Raw genomic sequence first — 21,665 nt, 5'->3', positions numbered from 1 at the left:
GCTGTGTTATATGATGGTGGTCTGCCTCGTTTCGTTCTGGCATGAGTTGTTGCCTGAAGGATTTTTCATGATCACCAAGATAAAACGGAGGATGCCAAGGACCTGTAATAAAGACCGTGACGGTGTCTGACCGAGACCTCCGACACACGCCTTTTTCTCTCTAGAACTGGTGAAGATGCAGTTAGGCTTTCAATTGCGTACCTTTTTGATTAGATTGAGAAGAAATATAACTTTGGGGGATATAATAGGAGTAAAAGAAAATAGGTTTATCTTGTCTATGGCTTGTGGGATGGCAAGGACCAGCGCCTGCTTAAGACTTTTATTTTGAGACATTGTATTGTCATAGAATAGACTGAGGAACGAGACGGGTCCACAGATTTTGTGATTCTGGGGTATGTGGCTGCCTTAATTGGTATCTTTTATTGTTAAGGGTAAACGCCGACCATCATGTGCGATTTTAATGCATAGGATAGCTGTGAGGTCCCTTTAAATTTTCCTGGTGCGCCCCTTGCAAACGCTTGGGGGGGGATTTACCCCTTTTCCCACCCCTGTCAAATCTCAATGCACGTGATACACTTACCTCCAGTCGGCTCCAGCGATGGCTCGGCGAACGCTGCCGGCGGAGGTCAGTTCACTGGCCACTGATTGGCTGCTTCAGGTACAAGCTTTAATGATGTCATTGTGTTTGAAGAATGCATATTAATGTACTCACGAGGTACTTTCATGTGTGTCCTTCAGTTGTGGGGCCAATAGGGACATTAATCTGTCCCTTTAATTGAACAATAATACAAATGTACCTATTTTTTTCTTTCTCTATGAAGGCTTGATACTGAAAAAACTGCTTCACACGGGGAACTCCTTAAAGGTAATGGCTTATATCTTAACTCTTGTGTTTCTTTAACCCCTTAAGGACCAGGCTGTGTTTTACCTATTGTACCATTGGGACCGAGGCTGTTTTAATACTTTTGCGGTGTTCGTGTTTAGATGTAATTTTCTCTTCACTCATTTAGTGAACCCACACAAATTATATGTTGTTTTTTTCAGGACAAGAAGGGCTTTCTTCAGATTTTAATCATATTATCTAATTTCCCATAAAAAAAATAATAAAATATGATGAAAAATGTAAAAAAAAACCCACATTTTCTGACTTTTACCCCAAAAATCTTTTACTCATCCAAAAAAGCTAATGAAAAAACCTACTAAATATATTCTACTATTTGTCCTGAGTTTAGAAATACCCAATGTTTTTATGTTTTTTTGCTTTTTTCTGCATGTTATGGAGCATTAAGTACAGGTAGCGTTTTGCTATTTCAAAACCATTTTTTTCCAAATCTGGTAATTCTTCCCCCCATGTGCCATTTCGGGTATCTTTGAAGCCGGCCAATGCAATTTACCCCATCAAATCATATATTTTTGAAAACTAGACACCCCAAGGTATTTCAAATGCTAGTATTTTAACCCTTTCCATGCATAAGATTCTACCACCAGCCTTTGCCACACTTTGTGTTAGTATTTTTTTGTTATTTTTTTTTACACAAATTGTACTTTGGGTATACATTTATAGCTCCAGGTATACGTCACTATCAAACACCACCCTAATATGTGTTCAATAACATCTCTCGAGTACAGTGATACCACCCATGCATGGGTTTGACTGCTGTTTGGGGTTAAAAGGCCACATTTGGGAAGTGCGCTTTTTTCCCCCTATTTTGGTCAGTCTGTGCCTATGCCCTATCTTTGAGCCTGGCCACTACAATTTACCTCATAAAACCATATATTTTTGAAAACTAGACACCCCAAGGTACTTAAAATGGTAGTATTTAACCCTTTCCATGCATCAGATTCTACCACCAGCCTTTGCCACACTTTGTGGTAGTATTTTTTTTTTTTATTTTTTTTTTCACACAAATTGTACTTTGGGTATAAATTTATAGCTCCAGGTATACGTCACTATCAAACAACACCCTAATATGTGTTCAGGAACATCTCCCGAGTTCATTCATACCCCACATGTATGGGTTTGTCTGGTGTTTGAGGTTAAAATGCCACATTTTGGAAGTGCGCTTTTTTTTTTTTCCCCATTTCGGTCAGTCTGTGCCTATGCCCTATCTTTGAGCCCGGCCACTCCAATTTACCCCATCAAACCATTCATTTTTTTAAATTAGACACCCCTTGGGTATTTGAAATGCTTTTATTTAAATTTTTCCACGTCAGGATTTTTGGGAAGATACAGCGCTAATTTTAGCACTTGCTCATAATAATAAACTTTATTTTTTTATTTTATTTATTTTACTCTTTTTGGACTTTTTTTTTACATTTTGCTGGAACTGGATAGTTCCTCTAAAGCATAATAATTTTTAAATGTTACCATGTTTTTTTTAAGCTTTTTCTTTTTTTCTTCTTTTTTTTTTTTCTTTTTTTTTTAAATATTTTACTAATCACATAGTGATTAGAAAGCTGGCCTCCATTGACTTGTATGGTTGAATGCAGTACCTGTATTCAACCAGCAAGTGGAGCCAGAGTTCTCTAGAAGGTCAGGAGACTGTCTAGCGAACTTTTTCAACTTTATTATTTTTTTCCCGGACCGCCGCCATCTTGCGGATGGTGAAGACTGCGTGCAGCTGCGGCTGTGACCGCTCTCCGGAGCGGTCACAGTCCATCAAGAGGTAAGTGTTTGGTGTCGCTGGATGCCTCCTGATCGAGGCATTCCAGCGACACCATTGAAGTTTAGGAGGTGATCGTTGATCGCCTCCTAAACGCTTTTAAAACGGGCGTCCGCCGCCATACAATGTATGGCGGCTGTTGACGCCCCGGGGAGGGGCCAGACATGGCCCATCATGCCGATCTCGGTGTTGCTGAATGCCTCGACATCGAGGCATTACAGCAACACCGTTTAAGCTTAGAAAGTGATCATTGATCACTTTCTAAGCTTGTTTAAGTCTGATGACGTGTCAGGCACGTCATAGGTCGTTAAGTGACCGTTTTGCATGACGTGCCTGACCCGGCAATGGACGTTAAGGGGTTAAATTATTGTTACTGTTAATACAAAAACCGAATATACCCTAGAGGCACCTGCATAGGTGAGGTGACTTTTTGCAGTGTTATCTGTGTTTATTTTCATTTGAGTCAACAGGCGGCCATTTTTTCTAGTATCTAATGGCTAAAAAAACCTCTTGTTTAGGATCGTCACTGGAGTGGCTTGGTGGGCAACTACAAAACAAGACTCAGGAACTGAAATATACTTGTCCTGAATCTCTGAAGCTGCCCTCCATAAGGAAGATCTTGAGCCCTCCTAGTAATTAGTGGGCTTTGGCACACAAAACGCGTTTGTGCAACCCCCAAGATCCCGTCCGGTGATCCCATGAAACACGCAATCTAATACCAGAGCTTTTGAAACCTTATTTTTTTTATTTTTTTTAAATTATTCCTACTTGCTGATTACTGTCTTGCTCTACAGATCCGCCTTGAAGGACTTCGCTTGTTCCTCTTGTGGCTTCAAGCTCTGCAGAACAACTGTAGCTGGGAGCAGCTGTGTATATTCGCCTGTCTCATCCCTGGATTCCCCACTCCTGTCTCTGATCATGGGCATTACACCTTAGATAATCTAATCAACCTTCCTTTGAATCTTCAGGAAAGTAAGACCTTTTACAAACTTTTTGGTCATGTGATCTGTAGCATCTGGATTCCCAAGGTGGTGTGGTATCTGACCCAATTTTAGTGTTTCTACCAAGTTATAAAATAATGGTTCAAATTCAACGCCCCCTTAAAGCGGAACTCCCACCACAATTTGTGTTACTAGTATCAAATTAAAATTAAGTTTAAAAATATATTGAATTTTTTTTTTTTTTTTTTTAATTTTTGCTTAATATGTCTTCGGCCAGCTGTATGTTGGCCATTTATATGTTCTAGCTTTGTTATATTAACCCAAACACCTCCCAGTCATTTTCATACTGCCTGTTGTAAACAATAGAATGTCTCGGTCTTAATCGCTCAGTCCGACATAGACTGATCTTGTATCTGTTTATATTAAAGACCAAGTTTCGATTGAGGAAATCACTCCGCTTGTTCCACCGCAGTCTGGAGACAAAGTGCAGGAAGATCATACTAGTTATTTCTTGGAGGCCTTGTTAAAATACATGGTGATACAGGTAACATTCCCATGTTTTGCTGCTTGGGTCCCACAGACTATGGAAAGCAGAAAATAAGCCAAAATTCTAATTCAGCGACAGCTCGACAGACCGAGGTCTACCAAGGGGCATATAGCATTAACTGCATGCAGATACAAAGGTATAGACGTTTACACCGTACGTAAGCAGGGATTTATTCTTTTACAGCCTCATGCATGTGCAAATACTGGCAAAAGCGCTTAGGAATGAATGTTTAAGCTGCCTTTCGTATCGCATGCCTGCTAAATTTTCAGAAATGATCAGTTGAATTATAACGTTGGATTGTTCCCACGCTTTGTACTTGCACAGGTCCGAAGTTTGGAATGGCGCAACAAGGCGAAAGAAGAAAATGGCTTTGCCTTCTTGTTTTCTAACTTTAAGAAATATTACATGCCTTATATTTTCCCTGCGATGAGCAGAGAAAGCAGCCTATACAACCCTGCCCTTGGTAAGCCCATAGTTACCGCGTGCTTGCAGTAGAGAGAACCAGATTTAACTACATGGGGTAGAAAGAAAATTACGTCCTGCCAAGTCAAATTGGATATATATATATATATTATAGTTTGTGTTAATCAGTAGTACGTGTGAGCATCGGTATCTGGTTGCATTATTGTAATTATGTATATTTTTCTAATATTTGTATAATTATGTCACAGAGATCCCACAGATGAGACCAAAACCTCACTACGTGCTCATCCGGAGAGATGCAGAGAGCAACGAGGCTCATTATTGCACCAAAGAGCCCTTTCTTAATGCCCGTGTGATCGTCATTAAGTGGCTGGTGTCCTTTTGGCTCGAACCCAAGCCTCACTCCGGTCCTCACATTCCTGGGACCGAAGGGGAGAATGTGCCAAAGAACATACAGGTATTGTTAATGGCTGCTAAACCTGACTAACCAGAATAGCCTTTTATGACGGCAACTGGGTCACCACCAATCCAAAGGCTGTGTTGCTTTTTCTGATTCATACGATATCCAATTCAAAACTCCAGCTGGCCAGAGGGGCATTTCTGGTTTGTGGCACGACTGGTAGAGTATAACAGATGACGTTACTGGGAAAGAGAGACGAGAGGGATTTGGGTTCCCAAGCAGACATTCTGTTCTTGGAAGGACACTTCATTAACGTTCCTGGTGTCCATTGTAGTGATATCCTAAGAGCAGCTTTATATTATTGAATACTATGATGAACAAACCATCGTCATCCCCAGTCTTGATGTTTTTGGTTTGCATTTTCATAGGTTCATAGTCGCTACCGTTAGATTCTTGACCGTTTTCGTCCCCGATTTTGAATATCCACTCCATGAGAATCTGCTGGAGACCCTGTCCGTAGATCTGCTTCCTCCTTATAAAGGACGGAAAGAGTCTTAAAGATCCCCAAACTGAGCGAACTAGGTTACCGCAGATCCACGCTGGTGACAAAAGGATGTGTCATTGTCGGTATAATTAAGATGTAGAAATCTCGTTCTTTGATCTACAGAACCAAAAATGTAAATCATTTTGGTTTGGCATTGGATGTTTATTGCGTGTTTTTAAAATGCGTTAAGTGTTTGTATCAGTGCGGTGAGGATGTGTTTCCAGGTACAATGGATTTATTATCTGTACTTGAGGTTAATTTTACAATGGCAAGATTGTATACTGGGATACATAAAGCGCATTTTCACTTTTCCCAAAATCTACATTTTTACGCTCCAAATGTGTGTTAGAAACCCAATAGACTGAGTGAAAATCCTTTTCTCAGGATCTGCACGATTATCGCTCCCAGTTTAAGTTATCTTTCTTCTATTTTGCTGATTGTCGTCGCTTGTCTCATAAAGCCTTTTATAGGTGGGCTAAGGAGGGGAGGGGGCAGTTTGAGATACTGGTGGCCCTGGCACTCTGAGACACAGATCTCGGTTTCCATTAAAAAGACATTTAAACTAAATAACTCCAAGACAATGTCACCAATTGAAAAATGAAAATTAGTAGTAGTTTTAAAGAATTTAGTTATCTTAAAAGCTGTGATTTTTGAAAGTGCAGTTTCAGCCAAAACTGCTACCCGTAAAATGATTTTTTTTTTCCTTCGGCAGGGTAACACGGGGCTTGAGTTTGAGGTGGCTTACAGTTTTGTCCTTTGCTTTTTTCTTAATTCTGAATATTTTACTTATCTTGCTCTACAGAGAGCTGCTGCCAACTTTGCTGCCCAGGAAGAAAGTAGAAGCGAGAGCACGGAGCGGACGCAAGAACCAGAACAGTCCCATTCCAACACCAGCACCCTTACCGAGCGTGAACCCAGCGTGTCCAGTCTCTGCAGCATCGCCGAGGAGCACGTTACAGACTACGAGATCATTCGCAGGTTCTTCTCAAGCAAGCGCAGAAACGTCAACTTTCTCGTTGAAATCTTTCGTCAGGTGAGTATGTTCCCATTGATATTTGTGTAGTCCGCACTACATTACTTCCTCAATGCTGCACGATAGCGATGTCGGAATAATCTTTGGTTTCATGCGGGATTGGAGCTTTGGACGTTGTGTTCCTCCACGCCGTGAATGCACCATTACAGTTATTGATTAGTTTGGTTTTTTTCTGGGTAGGCTTTCCTGCTACCAGTCTGTGAGGCTGCTGCCATGCGCAAGGTCTTAAAAGTATTCGAACAATGGATTAAACAAAAAGAGAAGCCGTTTTTCATGCAAGAGCCGGAAGACGCTGTCCATTCGGATGACGGAGAGGTGTGCGTCGAGCGTCTGGAAGAGTCTAATGGCAACTTGGAAAAGGGAAAAGACAGGGAAGATGTGAGACGATTTGTTTTAACCAAATATGTTATCTCTTTTGTAGATTTCATGGTTTTTTTTCACGCTGCATTGTAAGCATTTCAGTGCTTTATAGACTTTTTGTCTTTGCACTTGGAGGTATTTGCACCAAAAGGATCTTGTTAGGAGATTGCATCGGTTTGGCCCATGAAATGGCATGTGAAATTCAGTAAATTTTTATTTTCTCTTAAATTAATGGTATGTTACTAGAATCATGCCAGTTACAATGTCGGCAGATATTTTGCAATATATCACATATATTAAAGGGACGTTCCTTTAATTATTTTAATTGTAAGCTTGTTGGTCCCTTCCTAAAACATACTGGTTTTTTTTTTTGTTCTCGAATTTCGTATCCTTTTTTTGTTCTTGCTTGTTTACTATAGGAGAACATAACTGTCTCTACTGGACACATAAGGACCCCCAGCTGGAGCAAAAAGGAAACCGTTAGAAAACTTTCAGAAACAGAGACCGCTGAAAAAGAAGTCCGGGCAGGGTCCCAGGCAATTTATCAGGTAAAGGCGTAAGCCCAGCTTTATCAATTGCGACATTTTTTTAATTGCATCGAAAAGCCCGAATTACTAACTTTTTAAAAATAAACATTTCTTGAAACAGGTCTTTATTGTAAATGCAGCAAGCATAATCTTGCTTGAACCAGCCAATGAGAATACAATTCTGTTGAACGAACATACGGATATGTGCAAAAGGGTTTTGAATATTTATCGTTACATGGTGGTGCAAGTCTCCATGGATAAGACGACCTGGTAATTCCATTTTTCATACGTATTTAAAATATTAACCTAAAAATACCAACATGTGCATATTTTATATATAATTTTTAAATGAAATACCCATTCCTTGCTAATATTTGTAGGTTAGCCAAGATAATGAATCGCTATTATGGTAATAGATGTTTCCTCGCTACCATAATTACAGTGCTAGTTGCCAGGGCTAATCAATGTTTGCATGTGACTAAGAAGTCAAGGTTAGTGCATGACTTTGGCACTTTGCATTTAATGTGTTGGGCTTTCTTTTATAAGATTATCTAGTTTTTGAATAACATTGACAAAAACTACTACTTTAAATGGTGCCTCTTACCTTTTTGTAGTTAAAAATCGAAGATCACTTTGAAAAGCTTTCAGTGACAAGTAGATATGTCACTTTTCCAAAATCCTAAGTTTTACAGTTCTTTATTAAAATGTTATGTATCTTAATATGTAAACATCTCAAAACATGTCTTAAAATATTAAGCAAAAAAGCCTGTACCTCTGTTATCTCATCCCTATTCTAATGTTACTGGTTCTTCTGGATTGGGTCAGTCCTCCGTTTTAAACTTGGGTATGACAACTTAGCCTATACTACCAAGACTTTTCAAATTGTTTCCATTTTCAAGCACTTGTATTCAGACTTTTCTTGGTCCCCTAATATCGCTTGGCCGTCTCCGCAGGATGCAGCTGTTGCTTGTCATGTTACGGGTCACAGAGTCTGTGCTGAAGATACCATCACAAGTTCTAGCTCAATACCAAGGGAGAAAGAATCAGATATTGGCTGGACGGCTGGCAGGGCCCTTGTTTCAGGCAAGTTCTTTATTTTAGGTGATAAAGATGAAGAAGAGAATGAAGATACATTTATTTTTTTTGTACGCCCCCTGGTCTAATTGCTACTGCTTCGTCATAAGTAACGCCGGAAGGTACAACATTCATCCCTTGTGCCAAGTGCTGCTTTCATCCATAGCAGGCACAGATGTATAACCTTAAAGTTCTCCCCTTATTTTAGGAGCAAATACTTAAATTTTGGGATTCTTTAATTCTATTATAGTAGGTGGGGGATACAAAATGAACAATAACGTTAAAATGAGCAATATACAAAACTGCCTCCTAAAAAGTGTTATGGTACAGATGTCGAAGAGAAGTTGTGATAAATATGTAGTTTGTTTTGGAGAACTTCTTTATTTATTTATTTATTTTTTGTCCTCTAAATTGTTTAGACGCTGATTGTGGCCTGGATCAAGTCAAGTCTACATGTTAGTGTTTCTCGGGAGCTGTGGGATGACTTACTGGCAGTGATGTCCTCGTTGACCTACTGGGAAGAACAGGCCACAGAGTGGGCCCACACCATGGAAACTCTCACTAAAGTTTTGGCCAAAAATGTCTACCACCTTGATTTGAATGAGTTGCCTTTGGACAAGATGAGCGAGCAAAAACAGAAGAAACACAAGGGCAAAGGTCTAACCCATAAATTGTTTAGTGCAGATAACTATGGGGATTCTTTGTAGAGCCGTTCATGAGACTGCACAGTTGAGGTATTGCAAGTCCTTAATTCTTGTTATGTGATCTGGTTCTGTGTGCAGGGTCTGGACCTGATTTCCAGAAGGTATCTGTAGACAAGTCATTCTCCCGAGGATGGAGCAGAGAGCAACCTGGGCAAGCTCCAATGCGCCAACGCAGCGCCACCACCACAGGGTCTCCAGGCACCGAGAAAGCCCGGAGCATTGTGCGCCAGAAAACCATTGGTATGTTACCAGACACATTTTACTGGTAAAGTACATTGTGTTTTTTTGTTGTTTAAATAATTCAAATGAACAGTCATGATGAATTGCAGTAAACTGTTCTGTTTATGTAGTAAGGTCACAACAGATCCCTATTCCAGTAAATTTAGAATGATGTTTTAATCTACAATATTCTAAATTCCTTTCAATCCTGAAAGGGACAAAATCCTAATTAATAATGCATGCCTTCAGTGATAGTTCTAATATATAGTTATAAATCAGTGGTTACATAGAAAAAACATTTTAGCTTCCCTTTGCCTTCCAGATTCTCGGTTGGCTGTATTATATCCGGTTACAAAAACATATTGCTATCGGGTTGTATGGGACCGACACATTCTCTGTTCATTTAATATGTAGATCCTTAAATGTAAATCTTCTCTGCCCGTCCTATTGCCAGATATGCTGACACTTTTTTTTTATATCTTGGGCGTATTACAAATTTCACACCCTGCTGATCACAACCTTTTTTTAAAACACTTGTGGACAGAAAACATGACAAAAATACATTTATAAAGTCATCTGGGTTTTTTTTTTTGTTTCCTTTCAGGTTATCAAAATCATAAAAAAAAAAAAAAAAAAAATTGTCAAAAAATTGCAGTTGCCATGAAAAAGTTTGTCTCTGAGCTGTTGCCGTTTCATTACATGTGATTTAAATCTGAGGTTTCCAATCTTAGTTTTATTGAAGCGATGATTAACCGAGTGTTTTCTTACACAAATGCAATCACTGCGCATAAGTCACAACGGCGTATTTTGTTCTGATCCCCCTCAAAATTTCCCAGCTGTGTCTTGTTAAATCGTCGTCATGATTTAACAATCACTTCACTTTCCTCACTTCTCTCTGTACTATTAGAATTAGGTGGATACTCTCTGCTTCTATGTGTCTTCTCTGCATAATTGTAGTTATTACTGTATGTGTTCTGTTTGTTTTATTGTCGCATTTGTCCTTTCTCCTTTGTGTTTTTATTAGTTCCCTTATCTTATTTTATTTGAGTGCCTCTTCTTAGAAGCGCAAATCCACCCAATTTTATCTTCTGCGTCCCCATTTTTTTTTTCTTAAATGATCATTATTAGTGTTTAGACGTTTCTACCTGCTTTCTGTGTTTTTTGCAGCTCTCTCATTGGTCACTTTTCTTTCCGGTCCCCTTTTCTTCCCGATCTCTCCTTCTCCCCTTTTTCTCTGTCTTTCTTTCTCTTTTCAAAGCCATGAGGAGCCGATCCATTGGGGACAGTGCCCTGCCATCCGCCTCTATCCGCAGCGCTAAAAGTGCACCTGTCCTGATCCATCCCTCCAAACCCCTTCTGCCTGATATTGTTCTCACTCTGCTTTCCGACGAGCTGTCAGGTAGTGGCACTCTGTCTGCGTTCCCATTTCGCTGTCCGCAGCCCTTCTAATGTACAGAGAACGGTTTTTATCTTTGCCGGATGCTTGCTGATCCGGAGGGGTAGCGTGTAGTTGGCCGAATTTACTTCTCTCTCTGCACGTCATCTCTCTACGACAAAACTGCTTAAATTCAGGAATTCTCAAACTTATTTATGGCTACTTTGGGAAAACTAAAATTAGTTCAGTCTCAGAAGTAGTCTTTTAATTTTTTTTTTTTCTTGTTTTTTTTTTATATTTATTATATTTTTAATTGTCTTTAATTAAAGAAAAACTCCTATATTTCTTAGGACCTCGTATATAAGTGAACCCTAGCTGTGAATGTGTAAATGTTTTTTTCTGTGAATCTGCAGGGGTGCCGTAGTACTAATTAAACACAAATAAAATGTAAAGACTTGGAACACTCTCCATGCCCTCTTGTTAAAGGCAGAGCTCATAAAGCTTAGATTTCTTGGTCTTACAACTGTGCAGCATGTATGGCAACTTCAAAGGTAGCTGTTAGCCAAGCTACAATTAAATTTTCATGAATATTCTATTTTATTTCAAACATACATTAAATGAATGGAATTTTTTCAATTCTCAATTTGACCATTCATTTAGTGTATGTTTGAAATAAAATAGAATATTCATGAAACATTTTTTTGGCCATATAAAATATATTGATTTAAAAATAAAATAGTAAAAAATTACTAAAAGGTTTGAGAATACCTGTTGTAAATGTGTGTGTGTGTGTGTGTAAATTATTGATTTTAACAGTTAGATTAAATTGACTAACCCTCTGTCGCTATAAATGCAAAATTTAAGAAACCCCCCCCTTTTTTTTTTTTTTTTTTTAAGCTTGCTGTAGAATGAGATTAATCTGTTCTTGTTGAGGAAGCTTCTAATATAGGATGAAACGCCGGTCACCGTATTCTAACCAAGTCCATTTTACCCTTTCCGACTTCTTACCTCTTGTTAAAGTAACTTGTCACTGGGTTTGTTGGCCACAAAATAAGACAATGAGGTTTATTCAAGTCAACTCATCTGTTCTGCGTGTACCCACCGTGCCTGTTTCGTGAATGTGGCGTGGCCATGAACTCCTCATACTATGAAAGTGGCATGTATTTACCGTGGGGTTGTATATAATCAACCCTTGTGCCAAAATTGGCATTTTTGCCAGAACTGTCTAACATATGGTTCCTACATTACTCTTATATCCAAATTCCTCTATGTAGGTACTATGTAGTAAGCTGGCTTTATAAATATGCCTGGTTATTTATTATATTAATAAAAAAAATTTGGAATCTTAGTTACTTGCCCGTTTCAGGCCCACGAGGACTGGCATTGGTATAGATCAATAGAATCCGGGTTTTGTAATCGTCGCGATGATACAAATAACCTACGGCATTTGATATTCGTTTGCATGTGATGCCACGTGGTGATATGACGGAGGACCAACCAAACTAACCTTTACTTTTACGGGAAGTTACACGCGTCTTCTATAGAGATTATTTCCCATGCTTGATGCCCGCACACTCACCCTGTTTAGGTTACTTTTAACTTTCTTTGAGCAAAAGCATTGTGTTTTCTTTTGGTTTGACCCCATTCTGCCTGCCGTATGCATGTGGATGATTTTGTATGAACCTATGCATACTGCTAATTGCAAATCCTTCTAGCCCTGGTTATTAACCCATGTCCCTTTGGTGTATTCTTACATGATAAGCGTACCTAACGCTCTCTGTGTATAGAGAAGCCTGTGAGCATTCAAAATAGGTGAGAAAATACTGTTAAAGGGGAATTATCACAAGCACATATCACTGCAGAATAACTCTGTCCCAAATTTTGGATATACACTACCGTTCCATTAAAAATCAGCCTTTTCCAGCAACAATAGACATTTACAACATCAACCCCTACTCTGGATTTCTGATCCATTTCGTGTTTAATTAACGGACAAATTTTGCTTTTCTTTCAAAAACGACACTTCTAAGTGACCCCAAACTTTTGAACGATAGCGTATGTTATCTAATATAACTTTGCTTCTCTTTACCGAGTGTTTTTACTTTGTGTCAACTACAACAATATCAAAAAAAGAAACAATTTGTTACCGAAATTTCTTCTTATAGCCCGTTGGCTGTTTAAGGACCGTCTTCTGTGGCAGTTGTGTTTAAAATGGTGATAATTTCTCTTAAACTGAGCAAATAGGGACTCCTCCTTTCCTTTGGATAGCAGCAGATCACTTGAGTTTTATTCGCTTTGTGAATAGTCACGTGAAAACATTTTTCTAATTCCTGAGAATATCCCTTCTTTCTACACGGCTACAAGGCTTGGGCCCAACGTCTTAATTTTTTTGCACGTTATCCTTAAAATACCCTGAGGTATGGCTTCTTTGACCTGTCTCTTTTTAAAAAAATACAACAACCTTTGTTTTCACTTGTGTGTTTTCTTTTTTTGTCCGGCAGATATGGAGGACACCCCTGCGCTTCCGCGCACTCCTCGTGTAAGGCACTATTCACAGAGCGAGGAGACCCCCAGCGAGACGTTTGGAGCAGTCAACGAGGAGACGCCGGCTTTGCCGCGCAGCAGCAGCACCTCTGATATCCTGGGCACGTTCTCATCCGAAAAAGCCAAAGGTGCGGTGCTCGTTCCAGATCATCCTTCCCCTCGGGCTTCGGAACCCCAATGTTCTAACACGCAATGCCAGGAAACCTCCCTAACCCAAGTCGACGGCAGCATTTATGACCATCTTTGCCAGTTAGCTGGCTCAGCTGGATTAGAAGATGCAGCAATGGAACAGGGCTGGTACGAGGAATTAGAGGGTTCAGATCTCTTGCCTCGTTTGCGAGAGTATCTGAAGGAACAAGAAATGCTAGGAGGAGGCGAGGAGAAAAGCAAGGTGAGATCTGGCCAGAGTGAATGCAAGGATGAGCATCCTGAGCGGGCAGAGACGTCTTGTAGAGTAGAATTTAACTCAGACGGGCACATAAACGCAATGTCTTCTGAATACAGTGATAACGGTGTAAGGGGAGAGGGGTGTACAACTAAAAGAGCTGGGGGGTTGAGAAAGGGAGGCAAAACAAGGGATGTCCATGTGAGAATTCAAGCTGACGAGGACGCTGAAAGCGATAAAGGAGGTCTGGACCAAGGAGAACGAAAGAGAGCGCTATGTAGACAATATGCAGAGGAGGAAGATGGAGCTTCGGACTGTCGAACTTCCCAACAGTCTCCTGGCAGCGAGCACGGACCCACCATAAAGAATTTGTGCGAGTCGGTAACGCACAAGGCCAAAGCCATGCGGCGGAAACGCAGCAGCGTGCAGGTCACTTTCCGACCAGCTACTGAAGCCGTACTTTTCTGCAACTCCGCAGAGAACAAAGATGCCCCTTGGAGGGCCAGGTTGCGGAAAATAAGTGGCTTGAGCTCTAGCTCCTCCATGGCGGTAGATCCCGGGAAGTCGACTGCATACGCAGCCATTGGTGCAGTTAGGATAGCGTCGGGAGTCGGCCAACCAGGCAGCGATCACACGGTATCTTTCGCGCCCTCTCCGTTGCAGAAGGAGTGCGGCCGCACACGGCCGAGATCTAGTAGTCAGGAGAGGGCGTCTTCTCATGCCTCGTTAGGCGGCGTGTATAAAACTGTTGTCCATGCTCTCTCAAAACCTAAGGCCAGCGTTTCCGTGCAGAAGCAGCAAAGGATGGCAGCCGAGGCTCCTCTGAGGGACCTGTACGGTCATGTTTTGGGCTATTTTGGAAGGAAGGCAGCAGGTGAGATCCCCGGCTCTGGATGTGTTCCCAGGGTGCACGCAGAGACCCAGCACCTGTTTGGCTTTGTATTGCAACCGAAAAAACAAACCCAGCTGCCAGCAATCTGAAGCTTCTATGGGGAGGCCTTGCTGCTTATCCCTCACCTATTCCTCCTTGACACCCTCTCTGGGATCTTTGCATGCGGCTTCCTTGTGGCTGATGTGTATCCTCTCTGAAAGTTACCCCCCCCCCTCCTTACCTTTCCAGCAGCTCTGCTTTCTATACTAATACCCCTCTCCCTAAGGTGAGTGCAATGTCCTGGCGACCGTGTCTTGGCCCGAGATCAATCAGTTTGCTTGGTTGTTCAGTATTGCCCTCGTTCCTTTTTGAATGAATATATTTAATTTTGTAGGCTTGTGGCCTCGAACTAAATCTAAATGGAGGGATTAAGTATTTTTGTTCACACCCGTGAAATCAATTGTGAAATGCGAGGCTTGGCGTCTTCGTTTACTGTGACATCTGTCCAGCATTTGTGTCCTTGAATGTTTTTTTTTTTGTGTCTTTAATTCAGGCTTTTTAACCGAATTCCCAATGTCATTGCACAGATCCCCAATTTAGAGTACACACTCGGCATGTTCAGTGCACCCCTGTACACATAAAATGCATGTTCCGACGCATCGATTCCAGATACTAACACACACACACACACACACGCGCCACAACGGGCTTGTTAGCATATGAATTGATGCTTTAGTTTTTGGAAACATGCCGGGCTGACCGGTTTCCTAAACCTACTTCCATACATTGGCTCTGCCACCAAAAACAAAATTACATTACTCTCTGCCGAATAAGTCAACTGTACAAAGATACGATATCATCTCGGCAAACGAGACCGAAAACCCAAGTGCCCCAATTCTACTTCTGGACAGAGCCCATTTAAACCATGAAGATACAACCCCAGCAAAACGTATAGCAATCCTCTCCGATTGTTCTCCGCAGATGGTATAGACCTTGACCTGCCCCAAAAACACGTAACGCTTTAACACCACATGATAATTTGGAAGGGTTTCTAAGAGATCTGTTTGTCCGTGCGTAACGAGATGTCTCGTCTGAACTTAAGACGTCCCTGGTTGTATTTGTAGCGTTTGCTTTCAGTGTTCTCTCCTGTTGGCTTGTCGCTGGCACCTGGGAAGTGTTATCTAGCAGAACTTAAAGTAAGGCTTTTCTTCTAACAGCTTTCAAATTCGCCAACTAAAAAGAGGTTTTGGCTGCCATCAGAATGCACCGTAAAAGTCATTCACCGCCGGGTGTGGATTTTGCAGAAAGTGCCGTAGCCTCCCAGCAGGAGTGGTAGAGGCTAATACAGTGAGAGTGTTTTAAAATGCCTGGGATACGCATATGAACGTCCTAAGGATAGATTTAAGGTCCGAGGCTGCGTCTGGAGATATGGTTCCGACTGGTTCTGCCGGCAGATATCTACAGAATGAGGGTTCTACTGGCAAAAGACTCCAATCTAAAGGGTGTTGGGGCCCAGATTGCTGATTTATAACCCAGGAGTTGTTAAATAGTAGGAGGACGTCTCAAGTTGATGAGTTTCTTGGGAACGAGGGGAAAGCTTGTTATGAAGGAAAGTTTGATAGTGGCCTTATTTGCTGTCTCTGAGATTATTCGCAAATACAACTCTACAAGTTGTATGCGTTGTGTAGTTTCTTAGACTTTTTATGTCTCGCCAAGTCCCTTATTATATACACGTTCAACGTCGATGCACTTTATGAAGGGTCGTGGTTCTGATTTCCCGGTAGAGCAGGCTACACACAGTCCCCGGAACCCACCAGAAGGTCAAGGTTCCATCATCTCTTCTCATGAACCTGTATCTGGTTTCGCCGTCCCAATGGTCCACACCTGATGTGATCCGTAAGGTGTCGCCCTTGCACTTGTGAGAAGCCAACAATGGTGATGAAGCGTAAAGACCTACTCTGACAACCTGTACCAAGCCATGGGTCTCGTGAAGAAGCCTCCAAATGCACATGGGTCTTCATAAACACGACAACCATGGTTAACTACCCCTAGCGGATATCGCTACTGCTCATTTACATTAAATATAATTGATTCATGTTCTTTCTATCTTGGTAGTATTTGCTAATATTGATCAAGTATTAAGGCTCGTAATTAACAAATAACGCAATAGCCTTTTTTAATTCGGGTTGAGTCTCTAGGCATATTAATTTTGTGGTGGATTCGTAGTAGTCCACGACCCTGCGATAAGGTGTCGTCATAATGGCCAATGTCGCAACAGCCATTAACGTTCCTTTCGATGTCTGTCCTCATCTCCTACTGGGACATTGTGGGGATAACCTTTGGCGTCTCCTTGGCATGTAAAGCACAACAATGTGTTAGTGGACGCGATACGTACGATTCTATGTGCAAGATGGGAGTGCTGAAGTAGAATACAAATATGTAAAGATTAATTTCAAAGTAAACAGTTAAATATAAGGGTTTTTTTTATTTAATTTTTAAGATATCAAAAGGTTTTGAAAACTTCACCATGGATATTAAACCTCCCACATTAATCCCCCCCCCCCCCAAAAAAAATTCCCCGCTTTAGATTTCACCTAAATTCAACTAACTACAGCTTTGTTAACATAGTATGGAGAGTTTCAGCATTTACTAATCCCAAACACTATATCGCTTCAACAGTGGTGGTGAAGTCCCCTTCTAATCGCATGCCCCCCCCATAACCATTCCTTATACACTCTTATTTGTTCTTTAAAAGTCTATTCAAACACAAAGCATTTGACATCCTTGTTCATTTTTTTTTTTTTCCTTTAGCCAACAAAGAAGATTTAGGTACGCAACCTGGTGACCTAAACGATGAAGTCAGTTCTAGCTCCAACATCCCTGATCTTATGGACGAATTCATAGCCGAAAGACTGCGGTCTGGGGCTGCTCCGGTAAGATTTTTATCTTCCTCCAATATATCCAATAATATACCTACTCTTGGTAATCTCGGGGTCTGAAATGCGTTATAAAAAGGGAACCAAAGGCTTGAATATAAGCCTTCTTTGCCCCAAATTGATAAAACAGTTTTTGGCATTTCCGTAACTTCTGTTTTTAAATGTTGTTCCCATATTCTATTCAGACTTTAAGGTTGCTGCTTATATTTGACCCAATAAAGAGAGTGAATAAGACTTTCTATACTTATAGCTTGGTAATAATACATTAATGTTTAATAATTGTTTCCCCATCACATATTTATGGCAAGTCTTCTGTAATTGTTTTTTTTAACAGTACATTTTTGTGTTTACTATAACATTCAAATTTTATATACGAGTAAATCTTTAGGAACCTGTAACCCTCACCTAGAGTATTGGGTACAGTTCTGGAGACCCCGTATCCAGAAGGATATTGATATATTGGAGAGAGTTCAGAGAAGGCTACAAAACGGATTGCAGGATAAAAATTGTCTGAAAAGAACTCAATGTGTACGGCTTGGAGAGTGCAGTCCGACCTCATATTCTTATAGCGGTTTTTTACGTAGATAATAAGACGTTTCTTTCCCCCCTAGACTCTAACCCGTAGAGGTAGCAGCCCTGGCAGTCTAGAAGTTCCAAAAGATTTGCCTGATGCCCTTAACAAGCAGGGCCAGATGCGTCCAGCAGATGACCCCGGGGTTCCTTCTGAGTGGACATCACCGGCCAGCGCGGCCAGCAGTGACCTTCTCAGTTCAGACAGTCATTCGGATTCATTTAACGCTTTCCAGTGCGATGGACGGAAATTTGAAGGTAAAAAAAGTGTGTGTGTGTGTGTGTGTGTGTGTGTGTGTGTGTGTGTGTATGTACTAAGTTAAAGTATGAATTGTCATCCTTTACAAGGTAACTAATATGAAGAGAACCAAATACACAAGCATACCTTAAGAATCTTGTTTTGATCTTTATGACATCATTCCATTATAATTTCATCAGGCCATATTTAAGGGATCCTATGGAGATCTCTAAACATCAGAAACACACCCTACCAGTTGTTTAGAACCTTGTTTTGATCTTTGTGACTTCATCATGCTACCGCAATGACATCATCCTTCTTGAAAGACATATTTAAAACTCCTAACTGGAGATTTCCAGGCCTGCCTGTGAACCACAACTAAACTCATTAAAATTCTGCTGATGGCTTACTTATCTGTCTGCTTTTTTTTACAGTCTAAATATGTTCTGATAATACACGTAGCCAAGGAAAATCGGGCAAACGTCACTATTTTGTGATGTTGGCCTCTAAAAAGTAAGCCTGATTCAAATGATCAAAAAACAATTCGTTATGACTTTCAAAGTCCAGCAGCCCATATGCCTGCTTTGTCTGTATGGTCATCTTTATTTGACCACCGCTGGCCCTTTTATGTCTTTTGCGATCTAGGGATGTTGAAAACTTCACTTTGAGCTGGCATTAAAGTGAATTGTTCTGCAACTTTCCATCACTAGATGGTGCTCAACAACAAGTTAATTTCCACTCGCATGGACTACAAGGGTCTCCAAGCTACGTTGGGTAGCAATTGTAGTGGTGGAGTTTTCATGGCGTCTTAAGACTGATCTGCTATTTCATTTCAGCAGTTTTTTTTTTTATATTGTGTGTTTATAGCGGGCATGAATGTGACGTTTTGAGTCTACAATGACTACTACTTGTGGTTTTTGCTCTGGCAGGTTTCCCGTTCGGGGGTGAATCCACCGTCCCCATCTCCCTGGAGGCAGATGCCGGGTCCGTTCATCTTAGTACCGACGAGCCTGAAGTTGTAAGTCTTACGACGCTCCACATCGACTCTGAAAATAGCAGTCTTAACCAGCAGGCCCTGTGTGCAGAATCGTTGCTCGTCACAGGTATTGAGAATTAAATCTCGGGCTCGTTGTTTTCATAAATGCACATCAGGCCCCATGCTTATCAGTAGAGTTGTGCATAGTGTTGGGAAGCCCTTGTATTGTAAAGAATTATGGTTGTTATGCAGTGTGTGTGTGTGTGTGTGTGTGTGTGTAGCTAGATTAACTTGACTTTAAGAGCATTTTGCCTCTCCTAATCGTAAAGGTAAATGGACTTAAGACTTAACGTTTCTCCAAAACATTGTTTCTCTCCTCTTCAGATTCTGAAAATGCTTCTCCTGCCATATCCGCTCATGGCTCGCGGTCCCAGACACCGTCTCCTGCTGCTCTGAGCGCGGATCAAGGAGAGCTTCAGGAAAAGCTTCAACATTCAGTCCTACAAACACCGGATGATCTTGGTAAATGGCATCTTACCAAACCCAACTAATAACTTGTTCTTGCTCTGATTTCCGGCTTTGAGTGCTGTGTAAACTTATAGTTTAACGGCACAATAATTAAGATGGAAATTCCATAAAATGAGTGAGTCCAACCGCTGTATTTTTTTTTCTTTTGTCCAGAGCTCTGTGATTTCCCATTGGAAAGCTGCAGCGTCATGGCTGGCGGGACGCTCACCGGATGGCACGCAGATGTTTCAACGGTCATGTGGAGACGAATGCTTGGAATTTTAGGAGATGTCAATAACATCGCAAACCCAGAGATCCACGCTCAAGTTTTTGATTATCTCTGTGAGCTGTGGCAGAACTTGGCAAAGGTACTCTTTGCTTTATTAAAGATATGATCAATGAAATCAAAAGGCTTATGGGTTTGAGATATGTGTTTGATGCCTTCTGCAGATACGAGACAATTTGGGGATATCTCTGGATAATCAGTCTTCTCCACCACCTCCCGTGCTCATTCCACCTCTTAGGATTCTTACTCCCTGGCTCTTTAAGGTACGTCTAGGTCTCGTGTTCAAATGGAGTAGCGCTTGTATATCTGTAGACGTGAAGTGATGGTACAGCCCATTTTCTCGGTTATAGAATCAGAGTTTGACAGCAGATCAGACCCCCTCGGCCGATCTAGTAAGAAATGTTACTGGGATTCTAAACAGAAATCTAGATAGACCTTAAAGGAGCAGTCCTTAATCATTTCTGGTGAAATAACTGCTCCATTTGCAGATGTTTAGCAGTGGCCATCCCCGCAGAGGTCCTAAGCCCTGCTACTTGATTACTCCATGTGCCATCATGTCTTTTATGGGGGCTTGATATGCTTTTAATATTTTATCATTGTCGCATTTCGAACTGCAGGCTTTTATAGTGTTTGTTTGAAAATGTGAATATATCTTTTAGGCAACGATGCTGCCAGACAAGTACAAGCAGGGGAAGCTCCATGCTTACAAACTGATCTGTAAGATCATGAAGCGGAGGCAAGATGTGTCGCCGAACCGGGACTTCTTAACACATTTCTTTAATATAATGCACTGTGGACTGCTTCACACAGACCAGGTATTATTAATAATAATAATAATAATATTTATTATTATTATCCTTTGTGTCTTTGCAACAATATGATTCTGGTCATGGGTCGTACGTAGCAGCTCTCCATGGTCCTATGGCAGGAGATTGGGGGAGCATGCAATGCCCTCCACAATGGATGTATCATACGCAATACAACATGCAAGAGCGTTTCTGATACATTTGTGGTGTGACCCTAAGAAGATGAAGACCTACACATTTACGTTCGTTTGCCCAGCACTGTGATACAGACCACTATGCATTTCTATGCAGTCTGGCATCTTCAAATGATTCTTGTGTAAACCTAGACATCCCTTAAATTATGGGTAACATTTATTATTCTTTCAAAGCGTAGAAATCTAGGATTTTGACCGTGGAACCCTCCTGTGAGCACATGTAGCTTTAATTAATTGTGTGTGCACTGTTAGGTGTGACTGCTGGCAGTCTGAGAATTAGAAAGTGGAATTTTATCTTCCGGTGGTTCTGCCTTGCTAAACGTCAAGTTTATACCTTATTTTCTCAATTTCTAATCAAAATGCAAACAAGCAACTTTAACTGTGTGCTGTATTGGCCCGAAAAAGCAAGAATGGACCCTTCCAGCACAGCATCGTTCCTGAAAGATATTGATTAGGGATGTAGAACTAATGTTAGTACTGTAGCCGCCATCGGTCTTACTTTAGTGTTCCATTGCAACAGGAACTCTTATTATGTTTACCTC

The 21,665-nt window shown here is 41.0% G+C and overlaps 1 pseudogene; it reads left to right on the top strand.

Annotated features, from left to right (window-relative positions):
- The window catches only part of LOC149284665 (ral GTPase-activating protein subunit alpha-1-like), a 58,035-nt pseudogene that overhangs the window by 10,164 nt on the left and 26,206 nt on the right, over window positions 1-21,665 (top strand).

The sequence above is a fragment of the Sceloporus occidentalis genome, unplaced genomic scaffold (genome assembly GCF_023333645.1).
Source record: "Sceloporus occidentalis isolate IW3139 unplaced genomic scaffold, rSceOcc1.0.p SCAF_89, whole genome shotgun sequence".
NCBI classification, from domain to species: Eukaryota; Metazoa; Chordata; class Lepidosauria; order Squamata; family Phrynosomatidae; genus Sceloporus; species Sceloporus occidentalis.
Note: the sequence above shows the minus strand (reverse complement) of the source record. Positions and strands in the feature narration are given on the sequence as shown.